Source organism: Aythya fuligula, chromosome 1, assembly GCF_009819795.1.
Source record: "Aythya fuligula isolate bAytFul2 chromosome 1, bAytFul2.pri, whole genome shotgun sequence".
NCBI classification, from domain to species: Eukaryota; Metazoa; Chordata; class Aves; order Anseriformes; family Anatidae; genus Aythya; species Aythya fuligula.
Genome location: NC_045559.1, coordinates 56172832 through 56192435, shown reverse-complemented (window position 1 = coordinate 56192435; position 19604 = coordinate 56172832). Strand labels below are relative to the sequence as shown.

Sequence of the window (19604 nt, the reverse complement as noted above, 5' to 3'; positions counted from 1 at the left end):
TTATGGCACTTTTCAGCAGTTGCTGACTCAAGCAAATAGCTTAGCAAAGCTGAGCAGTAATTAAGAGATTTCATTTACAACACAATTTCGCATTTGTACAGGAAATGTGCTTCTTATGACATGAAAATTCCTATAATACTGAAAAGACGCATGGAGATATAATACCATCTAAGTCTTTCATTTGCTCTGTGAAGTAAGCCATCCCTTCTTATGGTAAGTAAATACGCATTTGAACAAAGAAAACTATTCAAGTCAAAACTTTAGAAGTAATGAATACCAGTGAGAGCCAAAGAAAACTTGGAGCTTTTTAGGATCATGAATTCAAGTCCTGTTCTGAAATTCAAGTCAGCAGGAGTCATACCATTACATTCCTATATAGTTGGAGCAAGCCTCAATGGCTCTGCAATATGCCTAATACAATTTCCTAAGTTGTATTTACAGAAATCAGACCTTCGTCAGTTTACGTTTCATTTCAGGTTAGTGGTTTCAGTTTGTGAACCCCTCAATGTTTTACAGATGCACGTGCACAAGCAGATGGAAATGTAACATATATAAATCATTTCTTACTCAATCAAAAACTAAGAACCTTATAAATTGTCTACAAATCACCATTCACTCTAAATAATTACACAGGAGTTAGTGACCTTAGAGTAAGAATGATACTTTTGACTATATAACACTCCATGCTTATCTTCACCTCAAAGGGAATTTTTTCCAAATAGAACCACAGTGTCCTCAGGTGCTTGATTTATTATACATAAACATGGCACAGGCAGACAGGTATGTCAGTGTTTTAATTAGGCTCTTCCAGAACTTTTTCCTCCCATCTGTAGTTTAACAATGGCAAGAAAATTTGTACAAAGCATGCCAAGCTTGGATAGAGCACCTCTCCTTTATTGGAATGTTTACTATTTTTAAAGAAATAATTATACAAGAATACAGAACTGTAGTCTACCCATCAGCTGCATTATTTCATACATTTAGAGAAGGAAAAAAACCTGCAGGTATGACAGCATCTTGGACATACAGTGATGGTTACAGAGGTTAATTAAATGTACTGACCACATCCCAATCTTCAATCTAGATATAACAGATAATTTCAGATACATTTCTAATCTGGCCCTTCGCATATCTGCCTCTAGAATACAGCTCCTTGCCTGCACCACGGAGTTACTCCCGAGCCACAGAATTACAGCAAAACCTCACATATCTATTTGTGTCCTGCCAGCAAAATAAACAAGTCCAAAATTCTTAAAAATCAGAGCATCCATTCCAGTTTTCACACCAAATATAAGCTATGACAAGAATATCTTGAATGAAAATTAGTTCCAAAAGAAAGCAAGAATATTTAGCACCTTCCTGCTATATTTCGTCTTTGAAAAACACTTGGCAAATATGAAAGTGCCAAGATATAAAAGAACCATTGTTTCATGGAAAGGAAGCAAGAATAGAGGATGCAGAACTTGCTAGCAAAGTATATGGATGGATGGATGATATTTCAATTTTGCATACTGTGGTTTTCTCCCATCTTAGTAACACACCAGAAAAGTAACACTACATTGTTGTATACTGAGAGATACTGTTAGACCTGGGTTACTTTCAGCACTAACATTTCTCAATGGAAATTCCTGTTTTTTTTCTTAAATTACCATTGGAAGTATTTTTTGTTCTGTAGCACTATGCAACAAGCTTTGCTGCTTCCATTACCACAATACCTGCAGATACATTTGTCCAACAGAATCAAGGTGCTAGAAACAAAGCTGTAATTTGTGTAAGTTTGTCCATTACATGCCCTGCTGAGTCCCATTTTCTTCGTTTAGAGTGCTTCGTGGCTTTTTAGCCACAGCTAATGGGAAAGTCTTGTGCGAAAAGATTCATCACAAAACATTATCTGCTACATTCATGCCCATTAGGGGTGTCCAACACTACTAATGCAGATCAAAACTGGGGTCTCTTCTGGGAACCCCATGCCATCCAGAAGCATCACTACATGCTTACCAGTATTCCATCACAGCAAACACCAGTGAGGATGGATGGAGAGGCAAGCTGAAAGAGCAAAACTGATAGATCTGTATTGGTTCAGCACTGATTTCAGTGAGACAGCTCTTGGGAAAAAGTAAAGTGAGAATGGCAAAGTTTTTCTCTTCAGCTCATTAAGGGCCTGACATGAAGGCTCGTGAACCTGGCCAAAACATTCTTATTGGGGTTTTGAGGAGGGTTTTGAAAAACTAGGGGCTTGAACTTGATAGAGGAAAGGAATAGACACCAGGTAAAAGCAAGGAACATAGATTTCATGTCCTCCCATTGTTCAGCCTAGTTTAACAGGCTTGGTTACTAGTGGGAATTTATACTGGGTTACAACAGTCAACTCTTATCCAAGTTGCAAGTCAGCAACAAAAACATGGAAGTTAGTTGCCAGGTCAACATTTGACAGGAATAGCTAACTGAAAACATTAGGGATTTTCATCCAAATTACTGGGCTAACAGCAGAGAGGATTCCAAAACCTGAACGATTAGAGAACAATCTCGCTGTAAAGACTGAAGTCGGCGTTACAAACTGTTCCTGAAAAATGCTTCTCAATGTTAATAATGTTATCTCTGGCCTGATAAAATACTAGCGTTCAATACTTTAAAATTAAACCAAAAATTTTGTTTTGTTCTAATTAACCAAAGATATTAAGTCTTACAACGATAGCTGTACCTGACTCAAAACTAGCCAAATAGAAGTTCTTAGATATCAAAGAGGTTGTATCACAAACTCAGATACATATGGCAAATCCATGTAATGAAAAAGACAGGAAAACACAAGGGGACCCGGATTTCTTGCTGTCTGTGATGAATGACTCAGTTCCTGCCACATTAGATTCATTTCACCTCCACAAATTACAGTCACAAGGCAGGTGCAATGGGATCCATCTCCATCCTCCTAAAAGTTTCTGTTTGGTTAGTCCAAAAAACTGATGCCGTGCACTAATGGAAGTGCTAAAATAAAATCTTACAAGTCAAATATAAAATGTACTTAAAATACCACATCAATTAAAAAGCAATGTAACCTGAGAGGGAAAAATGGATATGTCCCAGAATTACAGTGAATTCGTTCAGAACTGTCCCATAGAATCATAGAATCATAGAATCATAGAATATCCTGAGTTGGAAGGGACCCTTAAGGATCATCAAGTCCAACTCTTGACACCGCACAGGTCTACCCAAAAGTTCAGACCATGTGCCTAAGTTCACAGTCCAATCTCTTCTTAAATTCAGACAGGCTCGGTGCAGTGACCACTTCCCTGGGGAGCCTGTTCCAGTGTGCGACCACCCTCTCTGTGAAGAACCCCCTCCTGACGTCCAGCCTAAATTTCCCCTGCCTCCCATGTTGCTGCTTCCAGTGAATCACAATGGAGGAATACAGTTTTTATTTTTTCAAAAGATGTTTAAACAACAACGACATTAACAATAAATAAGCTAGTACTATTCAAATGACGAATTACTGAGATTAAAAATACAATCTTAAAAAAAGGAAAAGTACAAACCATCAGTTTTCAAACACTTCAGCACGCTCTTTTTTCCGTGTTTTGTAAGCTCTTTTGGGCAGGAAACAGTTTCTCGCTTTGGGAATTTCTAACACCCCAGCTATGTTGGCTGGTGGTGTGAAGAGTGACTGTTGATTGACGTAACTTGGCTAGCAGAAGCTGCCACAGTAGTCACAGATATACTGGCAAAAACAGTGCTTTTATCTGAATAGCTTTTACCAATTGCGGATTTTTTTTTTTTTTTTGTATGAATAAACACAAGGGGAATAAACACAAGACCTGTGTGCAGTTGCACAGCTATGATCTTGTTGGGATCACAGAGACATAGTGGGATGGCTTGCGTGACTGCATTGCTGTAATGGAATGATGCAGGCTCCTTAGGGAAGGAAATGCTAGAAAGACAAAGAGATGGAGTAGCCCTTTACGTCAGAGAACAGCTGGAATGCACGGAGCTCTGCCTGGGGATGGATGATAAGCCAACGAAGAGCTTATAGATAAGGACTAAAGAGCAGATCAGTATGAGCAGTATGTTGTAGAGGGCATCTGCCTTAGGCCACCTGACCAGGAAGAACAAGTGGATGAGGGCTTCTACAAGAGAGCTAGAAGCCTTCACATTCACAGACGCTGGTTCTCATGGGGGACTTCAACCACCCTGATATCTGCAGGAAGGCCAACACAACAGGACATAAGAAATACATCAGGTTCCTGCAGAGCATCCATGACAATTCCCTGTCCTGAGCCAATGAGGAGAAGCGCCCTGCTGGACCTCACGCTTACAAACAAGGAAGGGCTCTTTGCAGGTGTGAAAGTCAAAGGCAGCTTTTATTTACAGCGACCATGACATGGCAGGGTTCAACATCCTGAGAGGAGGGAGTAGAGGAAAAAGCAGATTACAGTCCTGAACCTCGGAGAGCAGACTTTAGCCTCTTCAGGGATCTGCTTGAAATAATCCCTTAGGACAGGGCTCTGGAAAGAAGAGGGATCCAAGAGAGCCAGCTGGAATTCAAGAATCACCTCCCCCAAGCTCAAGAACATCCCAGTGGGCAGGAAGTCAGGCAAAAATGCCAGGAGGCCTGCACGGATGAACAAGAAGCTCCAGCCAAAACTCAAACACAAAAATAAAGTATACAAAAGGTGGAAGGAGGGACAGGTAACATGGGAGGAATACAGAGCCATTATCTGATCCTGTAGATATGTGCTCAGGAAAGCCAGAGCCCACCTGCAGCCAAAACTGGCAAAGTATGTGTCAAAAAAAAAGTATCTGAAGGGAAGGTGTAAAGGAAATGGAGCCAGACCCTTCCCAGTGGTGTTCAATGGCAGAACAAGAGGCAGAAGAAACTGAAACACTGGTGGCTTCTTCAATTATCATCAGGAAACATGTCTGTAGAGGTTGTGGAGTTTCCATCCTTGGAGATATTCAAAAGACATCTGGACATAGTGCTGTGCAACTAGCTCTAGGTAACCATACTTAACAGTAAGTGGCGTTGGACCAGAGGACCTCCAGAGGTCCTTTCCAGTCTCAACCAGTCTGTGGTTCTCCAAAACCACTGCTGTGTTAGAAGAGTTCAAGCCATGCACCAGTGCTTATATTGCTGTTTTATACCAGCCTTTCTGTTCCATGAAGTACCCTTAAGGTGCACAGAGTCTGTGTGTTTGTGCTTCACGCAGAATAAAGGGAGCCCTTTCGCAAACAAAGCCTCTAGGCATTTTAGTAGCAGTAATAAATAACTGCTTTATACGCTACATTCACAATTTCACTATTTCAACCCAAAAAGTCAAGATATTTTCCCAAATCATATTACCCTCATACATGGCCACTTAAATTATGAAAATCAGGGAAAAAGGAGAGAAAAGGGGAAATCAAAGCTCAGGCCTCCCGCAACACAGCAATGTCCAATGCAGGACAAACAAAGCTGAGGAACAAAATCCAACCAAACACAAAAAATAAAACACACTGCAAAATTATTTCAGAGAATTTTTAATACTAATTGCAAGTCCAGAAATATTTATTACTCATGAAAATAAAGATTACACTATTTTTCTGTCCAACAGTGGGATACATGCCTTACAAACGTGGCTAAAGCCTTCTATTCTGACAGATGCTGCGCCTGTCTCTGCTTATCAATGGTCAGAACCAATATAAAAGGATGTCACCAATAAAAGTGCAGCATTTTTTTACCCAATTAGCACATATCAATAAATCAGTGCAGATTCTGGTCTTCTTAATGCTCACTTATGGTGACTTGTGCTTCATTTGTAGGCTAAACAGCCTATGCCAGTTTCATTCTCCAGTTTCTTTCCACCATTGGCTACAGATACAATTCCATATACTTTAAGAACATTTACCTACAAGCTTTGAAGACCAAGATATATTTGTTTACTCCTTCAAGCATTCTCCCATTTCTTTCTCCTTTAAATGTATTATTTTCCACTTTTGAGAAGGAAACCACCCCTGTCTTCCCTTGGTCACTCACTGCACTGCCTCTAAATCAACGCAGAGCATCTGTAGCCTCTACTATCATGAGATTATTTTTTTCATTTATCCAGTTATTCAACATAATTAATATTACCTGTTTGTTTGAAGATGCACAGATGAATATTTACCTTTAAAAAGGTTATATAAGTTTACTCGCCAAGGACGATTGGCTCCAGGGCATATGCATTCTGCAGCAGAGCAGGGGATCAAGGCGGGCAGGTGAAAGATTTACTCAGCCGTGTGGCTGACCTGAAGGAAGAGGTGGAGAGGCTTTGGAGTATTAGGGAGAGGGAGATAGATTGGTGGAGCCAGTCCCTACCAGCCCTGAGGCTTAGGCAGCCAGCAGACGCTCCACAAGAAACACATAACCCCCTACTGCATTGCAAGCAAGTAATAGGAGGGGACCAGCAGGCAGGCAGAGCTCCTGCTACAGTGAACTCCCTCTCCTCTCCTCCTCCTAACACCGATGGTGATGAATAAAGGGGACAGGGGGCAATGGCAAAAGCTCCCTGCTCGGCATTACAAGCATAGCAGGTGCACCTGCCCGGAGATTCCCCTACCTCCCCAGCTGCCCTGCAGAACAGGTACACTGCTCTGCGAGGACAACTGGACAGTGGCAATGGGTTGGTCTTGGGACTGGTGTTCTTCAACATCTTTATCAATGACATAGACGATGGAATCAAGTGCACCCTCAGCAAGTTTGCAGATGACACCAAGCTGAGTGGTGCAGTTGATACAATAGATGGAAGGGATGCCATCCAGAGTGACCTGGACAGGCTGGAAAAGTGGGCCCATGAGAACCTAATGAGGCTCAACAAGGTCAAGTGCAAGGTGTTGCAATTGTGCCGGGGCAATCCCAGGTATTTATGTAGACTGGGCAAAGAACTTGAGAGCAGACCTGCAGTTGGCCTGGAAGGCCAACTATGTCCTGGGCTGCATGGATGGCCAGCAAGGAGAGGTAGGTGATTGTTCCCCTCTACTCTGCTCTTGTGAGACCCCACCTGGAATACTGCATGTAGGCCTGGGGCCCCCAGCACAAGAAGGATGTGGAGCTCTTGGAACTGGTCCAGAGGAGGGCTACTAAGATGATCATAGGGCTGGAGCACCTCTCCTATGAGGAAAGGTTGAGGGAACTGGGCGTGTTCAGTTTGGAGAAGAAAAGGCTACGGAGAGACCTCATTGCAGCCTTCCAGTACTTGAAGGGTGCATATAAACAGGAGGGGGAACACCTGTTTACATGTGTTGATAGTGATAGGACAAGGGGGAATGGTTTTAAACTAAGACAGGGGAAATTTAGGTTACATAGTAGGAGAAAATTTTTCACTCAGAAGGTGGTAAGACACAGGTTGCCCAGATAGGTTGTGGATGCCCCATCCCTGGAGGCATTCAAGGCCAGGCTGGATGAGGCTCTGGGCAGCCTGCTCTAGTGGTTGGCAATCCTGCCCAGAGCAGGGGGGTTGAAACTAGATGATCTTTAAGGCCCTTTTCAACCCAGGCCATTCCATGATTCTACAAGCCAAGTATCATCAGGGACTCTGTTTCATCATCTTAAGCACAACTATATTAGGCAATATTTTTTGCTAAAGACATAGGTGTTTCACTTGCTAAGAGTACACAGCTATGACTCAGGAAATCGGAGTTCTGCTTGTGGTTTTTTGACTGACGACCTGGCAAACTTTGCCCACATCACTTCACCTGCAGTGCCTCAGTTTATCTTTCTACTGTGTCGTTTAGATGTAGAGCTTAGGGATATGGTTTAGTGGAGGGCTGTTAGAGTTAGGTTGGAGGTTGGACTCGATGACCTTGAGGTCTCTTCCAACCTAGAAAATTCTGTGATTCTGTGATTCTGTGATTTACCTCACTCCAGCCTGCTCTGTAAAACATTCAAGAATCTATGAAATTATTTTTTTCCACAACATGCTTAAGACTGGAGAATTGGCAAAGTTATTCTGTAGATGAAGACTACTGTCATCAGTTTCAGTTCCTCACGTAGTAGTGACACAATATTACTATTTTACTCATCCTAAGAAAAAAAAATATGTTAAGAACATCTTTCTTCTCAGCCAATTTACCAGCTGTGCACAGTTACATTGTGATTGTAACATAAATCAGGACCTAAGCCTATTGAAGAGTATTTCAGATATTCTCCACAGATGATGCAGCGTGATATACCTCAGGTGACAGGTGTGAATGCTCACGTGTGAGCAGTGGACACTGGTGATATAGAGAAGATTTTACACCCAACTGGCCCTGCCAAGCATGCAAAAGCAAGCTGCAAGGTTCTGGATGCCAGCAGTAGAGGTGTAAATTCCAAGATCAATAACCACATTGCAAGGCAGTATCATGCATGGTTCCCAGCTGTCCAAACCAGGTGGGAAGTCATCTGATTTAAGCCATATAGGAATCATTCCCGAGGGAAAGCCCCTATAAGGAAGGAGGTGTTATGTTGATTAAGGACCTGCACTGCTAATCTGAACGAGGTGAATTTGAACAATGCTAGAATGCTGCTATTTTAACCTAGCAGCCCTTAAACTGCACTAACATTATATTGAAAACAAGGGAAATGGGAGACAAACCACAATGTTGGGAAGGAAATCTAGTAACTTAAGCCACTGCTGGTACACTTTCCTCTTCACAACCAAGGTCTGAAAGCAGCCATGGAATGATGCAAAGTTACTGTCCTAGACCAAGTCACACACATTGCTTCTTTCTTAAAGTTTTAAACTCATTGTCCAGCAATCACAGTGCGATTAAGACAGCTGCATCTGAAACATTCTCAGCTTGCATATTTCATTTTTGCTCTCTGAGGTAATGGCACAGACCAAATTTCTTTATTTCCTCCTCTGCGTTATGGTAGTCTCAGACCCTTGGTACAAGATCAACAACATCAAGTACAAAAGCTTCCTTTTCCTGTCCATCACCAAGTGGTCCGTTTTAGCCACTAGTACATCCTATTAGGGGTAGACTCGGTATCAGTATTGATTTTTTTCCCCTTGTTCTCCATTTGCAGCATCTTGCATTTTGTCAACACACATCTTAATGAAGAAAGATATCCCAGACTAAAAGATTCTACCATTTCTTTAATCTGATCATTTTTTGTTTTGTGGAAGTTAATGTCAACATGGCAGTACATAGCAACTTTCCTAGCACTTACAAGGGTTTATGGCATCAATACCTACCAATTCCTACTACTTGGAAGTCACGGAAGATGAACAGATCTCTCGTAAATGTAGTTGCTATTAAAAAGCTCTGGAACACCAAGTGCAGGGACATAAAATATTCCAATAATAAAAACAGAAAATTTCCACCTTTACAGGGGTCCCATTCCTAAATGCTCCAGATCTCTAACAGAGCAGCATCTTGCCGTATGGTACATTCAACACCGAAGAATCCACAAATACAGATAATTTTGCCCTTTTAAAGAGGTAGGATCTACTGTTATCTTGTTTAAGAATTCTCAAGCACACCATCCAATATTTTATCTTAGAGGACTTGCTGTACATGAATGATAACCTCCCTGTGTTTAAATCTGAGTCATATTCCAGAACCAGTCTTAGGATTGAAAAAAAGATGAGACTACAGTATTTAACTTCTGCTTTCAGACTCTTAAAGCTAATGTCACTTCGTTTTCTATAAAAAAAAAAAAAATGTGAAGCCTAGGACACCCTTCTGTTTGAAAACAAATGAAAGCTGAGATTCTTAAGAACAACATTATCTAAACAGCATATATTTAGGGATTTAGAATGATGGGTTTTCATTTCTTCTATCTACCCAGTAGCATATGCACTTCTAGTATCTTCAGCCTGAAAAAGATTGAATTAGGCAGATTCATACACTGAAGTCCAGTAATTTCTGAACATCAAATTCCATTTGCAGTATTGATCATCAGCAGCATTAACTGAAGACAGAATGGAAAATAATCTCCAAAGGAATTCAGTACTGAGGTGACGGAGGGTTAGGGGAACACCACTGAGTTAGAGAAGAGGAAAGTTACATGTAGCTAAGAGAAGCTGTGTTGGGAAGTCTGAATATCAGATGGAAGCTCTACCTTGTCCAAACAGTTCACAATTCTTTTTGTCGTTCTCTCCCTCCGCCCCTTCATCATTCAGTAACACCTTTCACTCTAGAATGAAAAATACTCTTTTCTGCAAACAGATATATTCATTCCCAAGTCCCTTAACAAGTATAAAAGTCTATCTGAAAGCTGAAAGAAAATGAATAGTTTCACATATATATATATATATATATTTAATCAAATTCCACAACTGTTCTTCTCTCCTCTTCCTCAGCCCACCTCCTAAAGCAAAATTCTTTATTCTCCACATCTGTATTTAACCAAATAATTATGTTATTGCACAATAACAGTTTTATAGTTTTCTCCTCTTTATTAAGCCTTAGTTGTCAGATGTCTTCCAACATGCATAGGGGCTGGGTTGTTATATGCAACACACATCTCCAGTTCACTGAAACTGACCTAGTCATAGAAATGACTTATCAATACTCAGAAACACTTGGGGAAAGTGTAGAATTGTGGCATCTATTTCCTTGTATCACCGATCAAGAGATGGGAAGCATAAGGACAGAGAATACTTTCCTTTAAAAGCCATCTACTCCTTTTCATTATTTTCAAGTGTATCTGTTTTATATGGAGGTTGGCAAGGAAGACTGCATTCTTCCCGCACTGTCTCAGATTTCCAGCTTCCTCCATCATTAGGCTCTGTGATTAGGTCTGTGTTTTTGCCATAGAATGAAATAGACGTTGCTGGGGTTCCTCTCGCCAATTACACTTCAGTGTAGCTTCTACCCAGTAACTCCCTTGCTGTGGAAGTAGTAGTTATATCCTGGAAAGAACAGTGAATTGCATACTACTGTAAGTACTATTAGATCAGACTTAGTCTGATCTACAAATTAAGCCAAGTAAAGGAACTGTTTACTCTGTTTGCTTCTAATTCTGACAGAGATTGCACTTACACAAGGATTCCAGCCTTGGCAGTTTTGCTTCAAAGTCAGTGCCAAGGCCAGGATAATCCTTTCTAGCAAATTTCTTCTTGATTTTTGAGCTACAAAGTTCCCTATAAAATAGAATTTGGTATCTGTTACTCCCCATTTACAACCATGAATTGAGCAGGCTTTGAAAAGCGACTGGACAGGTGTTCAAATGCTAAGCCAGGTGACACCAAAAGGAGTCATGAATCCCTAAAAGGTTCAAACCCCATTTCTTAACCCTTATCTTCAGGTGGGGGTACCACAAGGAAGAGAAAAATACCAACCCAATGAAAAGCAAAAAAAATTTACTTTCCCAAAGAGTAGTTCTTACTCTCCAGCTCATGAACCACAACACATGGAATACTAAAAAATGACGTTTTTTTAAAGGTAGCATTCACTACAAAAAGAAAGATGCATCAAAGTCAGACAACGAGCAGGGCAGAAACACCATGTGTGTTTGTGTATATGTGCTTTCTTACACAGAGCTACTGTTCAGGAAGTTCTTTAGTCACAGAATTAGGCAAATACAGCTAACCCTGCAGAGATAAACTCATGAAGAATGACCAACTGTAAATTTGCACTGGCTGTTGTATCTTCATCTCAAGCAAGTCTTTATATTAATATTATTAGAATATATAGGTCATATTTCTGGCATAACTATTTTTTCATATCATACCCTTAAAATGGCTATTTCTCAATTAATTCTAACGCAGCTGATGAAAGGTCTTCAATCAAAGATGACAAGGGCTCATTAACAGACTCCTTCATATAAGCCTAGGTGCCTGGACAAAAAAAAATAGAAAAAGGGACATATGTTGTTCTAGATCCAGCAACCCCCATCAACAGGAGTTTGCACATGAACTGAGATTAGCATATATAACAAACTTTGACATCAGATTGTAAATTTTACTCATTATGAGACTTCAGTTAACAAACATCTGACAAAATGGCTTGGGTATTCGTCTGTTTTGTGCATGTGCATGCTTGCTGTTTTTTTAAGATTCCTATTATAAATGCACATGCACCAAAAGGAAAACAGAAAGATGAGAGAGTAGTCCAGTAAGCGTCTACTGACGATTGATCATTTATTCTAGTTAAAAATAAATAATTAAGCAAGAAATAATAACACAAGTAATACTTTGGAGGATTGTTCCCTTAAAACTTAATACTTCTGTTTAATGACATGGATGTGCAAGGAAGTTTTATCAGTTTTCTGGTATAAAATACACATGCATATGCCTTGTTTTACCAGTTTTCTGTAATTCATTCAAGAATACTACTTTTGCTACTATTATGTCCTACACTCTGAAATTTCAGCAGACCGAGCTGGTGACATATCTTAATGCTTCCAAAAGACATCTAGTTGTTCACAACACTCTGTACTCTGGCTTTCTGAGGTGCTATACCTTGGAATTCCAGTAGACTGAATAGATGACACAGAGAATCCAATATATAAGTAATATTATTTTCAGAATGCCTTTAAAGAAACCCAGTGCATATTTCCCCAGGCCTGAAAAAACTTATTTTTATAACACCTGAACACAGGAGAAAAAAAGTTGCCATGAATATTGCTGATATTAATGAAGACATTAATCTTGCCACATACTGTCATGAAAATATTGTGCTTTCCTTACCAGCAACTGAGAAGGGAGTATGTACTTTGAACAGAAAAGATGCAACACACAACATAAATCAAAAATTGCAGGAAATAAAATCAACAGGGTGGAGAAAAGGAAACTGCTATCACAAGTGGGCAATTAAATGAGGAAAAAAAACAAGCATAAGAAGAACCTACCAATCCAATTATCCATCAGAGACTGCAGTTCCTGCGGCTTCTACATGACTTGCTGATCAGGGGCCGTCACAGGACACCTAAGCAATAAGAATTCCACATTTCAAACTTGTAATACTTATCAGCAATTTGCAGTTTTCATGAAGCCTAGGGAGACCTGTTCCACCTTGTTCGTTTCTCCATTAAAAAAAAAAAGAAAGCAACAGACTGAGGAGATTTGGGGGATCTGTTTGCTTGTTCTGTTCTTATGCATAAACTAACCTTCGATAACTTATCTCCGTTTGCAGCAGGAAACACAGAATGAGGTAGAATGATTTTGTTAAAATATTTCCCCTGCCCTGAACTCATCATCTGCATTTATACTTCAGATTTTTCCTTTAAGCTCATAGACTAATGATGGAATGCTATAAGGCAATGGAAGAAGTCTTCTTTTCATATGCATTATTGCATTAGTCTGTGCATTTTCACCAGTGAACGGGAAAAAAACACCACCAAACTAGTCCCCCTAGCGTACCTATGCAGTAGGAGTCTAAAGAACATGTAGCAAATCACTACACTGTCTTTTTGTGTGAAGTAACATTTTATTTTTTTTAAGTAGAAGATGACCACTTAGAGAAACTGCAGGGAAATGGGAAGCAAGGAAACCTTCCAGATGACTTACCTAATTTCCCTGTTGTTTCTAAGCAAGTAAAATAATAAGTGTTATACAAGGAAAATTAATTTATATCCAGAAGATTTCATTAAATGAAATGTGCTGACCTGTTGGCAATAGCCAAATCTGGTTTTAAAGCAGCACTTTGTTTAGCCTAGGGCTTTCTCTTCCTTCTAGCACTGAAACTGTATAAAAAGAAAGCTAACACTGTTTGAAAGACTTTTGATTCATTAGTATTTCTACCCTGGCATCTATACCTTCCAGAATACATAAATGACAGTCACGCCTGTGAAAATGCCTCCTGTAATAATTTTAAGAGTGTAATAAAAACCAAGCGCTAGACATATACAAAAAGGTAAGACCCTGTAACAACAGTTCAGATGCCTCCTCGGGCGAATTTTGAGTTTAACGATACATATTGGGAAAAAGTAGGCTCTGTCTGCTCTCTAGCAATGCCCCCGTACCAAGTTGAACAAAGCAGGAGGCACCGTACTCAGGTGAAAGCCCGTACAAGGAGCGCCTGTGTGATGCTCCGCAGAGAAGGGAAACCACTTGCTCTCCGAAAACCAAACGGGGCACAACCCAGGAGCCAGGAGTCCCTCCAAAAAAAAGTGTTACATAAGGCATTACCAAACTTCACGTCACCTCCACGGAGGCCGCAAGTTGCTGCTTTCCCAACCCCTTGGTGAGCACGGATGAACGATCTGAAACCACGCAGCTCCCTCCCGGACAGGAGGTGCCTGCCGGAGGGGGAACCCGCCTCGGTGTCCCGGTGAAACTCCGGCTTAGCCCTGGGGCAGGTGCGGCTCGGCAGCCGGGACTCCCCGCACGGGGTGGCAGCCCCCGGTTCCCCCGCACTCCTCGGCGGGACCCGCTCACCCCTCTCCGGGCAGGACAAGCCCCCGGGGCTGGAATAAGGGCTCGGGAGGTAAAATAAGCGCAGCGCTACGACCCGAGCAGGCACTCACCTTCCCGGGGGGGCGGCGGGCTGCCCAGCGCCCCCCTGCCCGGGCAGCCCAGCGATCCTTCAGCCTCCTTCGCTCCGGGGGAGGGGTGGGGGGGTGCGGGCAGCTCCGGCTCGGTCCCCGGAGCGGTGTCAGCCGGCGGGTCCCAGCCGGGGCGGCACCGGCGGCTCCACTCTCCGCGGGATGGGATGGGGATGAGGAGGAGGAGGAGGAGGGCGGCGGGGAGGACCCCGCTCTCCCCGGGATGCGCCTCCTCCGCCCGGTTCTCTCTGTCTCTTCGGGGCCTGCCCGCTCCCCGGCCGGCCGTCCCGCTCGCCTTCCCCGCCCCTCTCTCTCCCCGGCGGCCAGCGGCGCGGTGCACAGGCCCCGCCGGCGGCCAGCAGGACCCGGGGGGCGACGGAGGGGGGGGGCTCCGGGCCGGCCTCCCGGCCTCTCCCCGGGGCCTGGTCCGCGATCTCCGCGGGGAGACGAGGCCTGGCGAGGGGCTGGCGGCCCCGGGAAGGTCACCGGCACGGCGCTGCCGGCCACGGGGAGGCTTCCTCCGGCACCGCCGCCGCTACCGCTGCCGGCCCAGCCTCAGCGGCCGCTGGGTGCCGCGCTCCGCCCGGGCTCGCTCCGTGCCGCTGCCCGGCGGCCGCCTCCGGGTCCGAGCGCCAGGCTGCCCCCTTCCCCTTTCTTTCTTCCTTCCTTCCTTCCTTCCTTCCTTGCCTCCCGCCCCTTCCCCGCTGCCAGCCTGCCCCCGCCGGCTCCCTCCGGCGCCCGGTGCCAGGCTGCCCCCTGCGGGTCCCGCCGCCGTAGGCTGCCCCCCGCCCGAGGGCAGGCGGAGGCAGGGTCGCAGGGCAGCCGCCGCTGCCCACCGGCGGCTACCGACAACCGGCCGCGCTCGCCTCCGCCGCTCTGCCCGGGGCTCAGCGGCAGCTGCAGTGCCTGTGTGCCTGTGTCATGTCTGTGCATGGGCGGGCGGAGGCGCGGGGCCGAGGCGGAGCCAGCCCGTGACACACCGCCCAGCGACAGCCGCCCGGCGCCCAACCAGCGGCGGCTTCGCCGAGCGGCGCCCGGGGCCGCCGCACCTGGGCCCGGCCGCCGGGGTGAGTGAGGGGAGAGCCGGGGGTGCCCCGGGACCGCGGGGGGGGGGGGTTCGGGGTGAGCAAAAAGCATCCTACAGCCGGTAACACGCCCGAATCCAGCGCCTCCTCTGCCTGCCTCCCTGCCCACATCCTCCTGCGTGGCGGCGAGGCGATGAACGCACCTTATTCCCCCACGCCGCGGGCACAGCTGTCATCACGGCTCTTTCTTTCGTTACCTTTATTCATCGGTTTTGCTTCGCTCCGTCGTTAAATGGAGCGTTTCGTCACGGTAGCATGCTGAGAGGACCGTGCGATGAGCGCTGTGGATGGGATCTGAAATTCCCTGAAAAGTACGAGCAGGGCAGAAATCACGGGAGGGGAGCAAACGTGAACGCAACCCAGTGTTAAAAAGGCGTTGATCCGTTCTTAGAAGGGAAGAGGAAGGAAAGTGGACACGTGCTTTGAGTGATAATGTAAATAATCAGAAGTAGAAATAACAGGGATACCATTATTCAGTACTTATTGCTTTCTTTCTCCAGGACAATAAAGGAATGCTTTAGGGAAGAATGTTGTTCAGTAAAGGATACCAGAGATGCTAATTTCTCACATCCACCACTTAAATGCTGTAACTTAATCAGAAGTTGCTATATTGTGGGCAGAAGTTAACATTTTGCAGTACACTCTACCGAAATGCTGTGAACTCTGGAGCAGATTATTCATGAGAAGACAGTGTTTGCCAGACCTGATTAAGGCATCGGTCTGTCAAACTTAGTATTCTGCCGCCAGCAGTGCCTGCTGCTGTAGTCAGGAGTGGTATCAGATGAACTGGAGTAAATCATGAAGTTGAACATGCCAGTGATATCACATAAGTGTTAGAGACTTAACATTTTGACATATTTTGACAACTAAGAAACTATTTTGGAGGAAAAAAAAAAAAACAACAACACAACTCTGCATATCTGTAAAAAGAATTGAATTTGGATCTGAATGATTTTTGGGAAAGCTACAGTAACATACAGATCAGTCTCTATTACACTAGTTATTTTCTTGAGCAGATCAAAGTCAGAAATGAGCTATACTGAAGTGAGTTATTCTGTCCATTCTCCTAAGTGAAGCTAAAGGATCAGCTATCATGTAATAACATGTCTTTATCTTTTCTTGCACTGGTGAAGGTTTGTAACTGCTTTGGTGACAGTCATGATGAAAGAATTGCTGGAGATGTATGAAGGAGGAAACAAGACTGTATATACGGCTTCATTATTAAGAAAACCAGGTTGTCTACTGCCTATCACTGGAAGTCTCAGCAGATAAACATTTTTTTGTGTCATGCTGTGTCTTAAAGACTGGTAAATTGTCAGAGTCTGATCCTACAAAATACTGAACAATTTCCGCAGATTCATAAAGTTTTTATCTACTCTTAGAGCAGGGAAGTCTCAGCAACCACATTTTTTAGGTTTTAAGAGCAGCATGGATTATTAGGATTGTCTAATGTGCCTCCATACATGACAAATGATGGAGCTTAATAGTGCAGCAAAGTACTGTACTTGAAATTGCTCTGCATCTGTCAGGTTGCTTTCCTACACAAAATGGACAACAGTTGTTCAAGCCCACAGGAGCATTCATCAAGCTCTGGCTGAGAATGATTACCACCAGGTTACGAGAACTAACATGGACAGGAGAAGCAACTACCTGTGAAGATAGAGTTTTTCAGAAACTATGTTTATAAACAAGTAATCTTTTCCTGTTAATCATAAAATCACCCCATCGGTCTTTGTCCTTGAAGATCCTGATGTGGCAATTGATTTGGACATGGAGTAAAAACCAGCACAGAATGATACTTATGCCAAAGACATGTAAAAATAAAAATTAGCTGCAAATATTTGCATTTCAGATCTCATTCAGCCAGAAAGAAACTTTTTCGAGAACTGACACAGGTTCTGGAGCCGGAGGTCTACTTACATTAAATAGCAAAACCTATAGTAATGTCAAGTATAGAGTTTTTAAAAATAAACAGTTATTTAAGGTTGCAAATCCAAAAGATTTAACAGTCCTATTAATAAAAAATACGTAATCCAGACATTCCCTTTTGAATAGAAATATCTATTTTGAGATGGTGCTAATATAAAGGCTCTTATAAGAGCTTTTAGGGGTTACCTCAAATGCGCAATACAATAAATTATACTGGTATGAGTTACCATGCAAGTGTTTGGTCTTGTTTCCTTATTGGAGAAAGGAGATAAAGTCATAACAATGCATGTCTTCAAATACATTATAGTATTTTCACTACACTAGAACATCAGTAGAAAGAACTAAGTCTGTTCATAAGACACTGAACCTTTACAGATTAGATGAGTTTTGATTAAAAGAACAAAATCTGTTTCCAATATAGCCATTTTACGTGAAGGAGCGGAAGGGGTCTAAGGCCCAAAAGTATTCAAACCAGTAATGTACTTGAAGTTTGTCTCCCATTTCACACCAGTGAAGTCCTTGTGACATTCTTACAGCTGCTTCATTGATAAGCTAAAGTCAGCCAACATGAGGTCTTCAAAAAAAAAAAAAAGTAATTTGTTCAGCAGGTAACTTAAAAGTTCTGTACTGCTCTAACAGTGCATTATGTGACAGATTTCTGTGGAAATTAGATTTCTGTGCCCCTGTTCCTCAACACACACTCCTGTGATTAATCAGCATTTTAAATACCTAGCAAGGCTGATGCTGCTGCATCACACTCAAGATATGGGACGTGCACAGACAAAACTAAGTCCTCCGTGAGATGCTTTTGTGTGGAATTGATAAAATAACTACTTTTGCATAGAAATCAACAATTCAGGCTATTCTCACAGGGAACAGAAATTCAAATCTGGTTTAGCAGGGCTGGCTGAATTGTGTTAACCGATCCACTTCAACGCAGGTTAGGACTCTGTTCATAAATTGCTGCTCTTGACTTCTATATGCAAAATTGCACAACTGTTAATGATATTGGAGCAAAACCAGAAGTCTGAAGCAAGTCCTAGCTTGTGAGATTATTATCATCTGCCACTGCAGTGAATACAGGACTACTAAAGGCCACAACATCTTTTGTAGTTGGAAAAATCTTTTAGACAGGAAATGAATGAAATATAATCTATAATTTTCCAGCTCTTGATTATAAAATGGAAGCTCTGTTACATAAGCTTTCCACTATGGACACTAAATTAAAATTTAATGCAGATTATCCTGTGCATGTAATAAAACAAACAAAAACAACAACAACGAACAGGAAAGCCAGAACAAAATGCAGAGTCCCTGGACTTACAGAAACTGAAAGAAAAGCCTGTTAAAATACATGCCTTTAAATAACTAGAAAATATCATGAAAGCCTAAAACTTTTAGAATTCAAATGAAGTTAAATTATTAAAACATCAATATTTCTCTTGTGTGCCAGAATAAATTTCTGACAAACTGAATGTTCTGTGATAAATTGTGTTTAATTTTATACGTGTTTCTCCTGGAATTCAGTTGTACTTCTTGACACCAAAAGGTAAACATTAATACTGGGTCTTAGATAGTACTACGCTATAGTACTAGGTCTAAGAAAAGTTGAAGGAAAGGGGCATTGTCCTCTATTTGTTTATCTTGAACCTCTGAGAAACCTTCATGTAGATTTTCTGTTTTACCATTGCTGCCAGTTACTAATTTTCCTTTGTTATGACTTAGTCATTTAGATTTTTTTTTTTTTTTTTGCTTTTAGAATAGCGTTTTTAATAGAAGGAATGCTGTTTTTAAAACCATAAAAACTAAGGAAGAATAAACATGATGCAGCTTTAATTTTATGAAGTTAAAGAAATACTATTAAACTGAAATCAGATTTATTTGGGACTTACCAAGATGGTGGTTAAGTCAATTTTGTATTTCTACTTGTAGAAATAATTGCTTACGATTTTGCTAATCTCACTCATGCAACTCAAAAGACTGTTTTGCACTCCATAAAGTTAATGCCAATGCTTCCAGAGTTTTCCGTAATGCTTAAGTACATCCTATACAGTAACAAGTGCTGTGTTTGAAATGGTACTGTTTTTTTTTTGTTGTTGTTGTTTGTTTTCTAACAAAAAAGTCTTCACACTTATGCTATCTGCAGTGAAATCCTGGATAAATATACC

The 19604-nt window shown here is 42.3% G+C and overlaps 1 protein-coding gene across 2 annotated transcripts in view; it reads right to left on the bottom strand.

The window, feature by feature from the left end:
* Positions 1-15862, bottom strand: part of LARGE1 (LARGE xylosyl- and glucuronyltransferase 1) — a 282266-nt gene extending 266404 nt beyond the window's left edge. The window contains exons 1-2 of one of the 2 annotated variants that reach the window (XM_032201244.1): positions 15705-15862; positions 12788-12864 (exon numbers count right to left, since the gene is read on the bottom strand). The gene's annotated coding sequence lies outside the window, so the exon portion shown is untranslated. Of the gene's footprint in view, positions 1-12787; positions 12865-14404; positions 15130-15704 lie in introns of those variants that run through there. The other variant, XM_032201234.1, reaches the window with a different exon arrangement.
* Positions 15863-19604: the final 3742 nt, after the last annotated feature.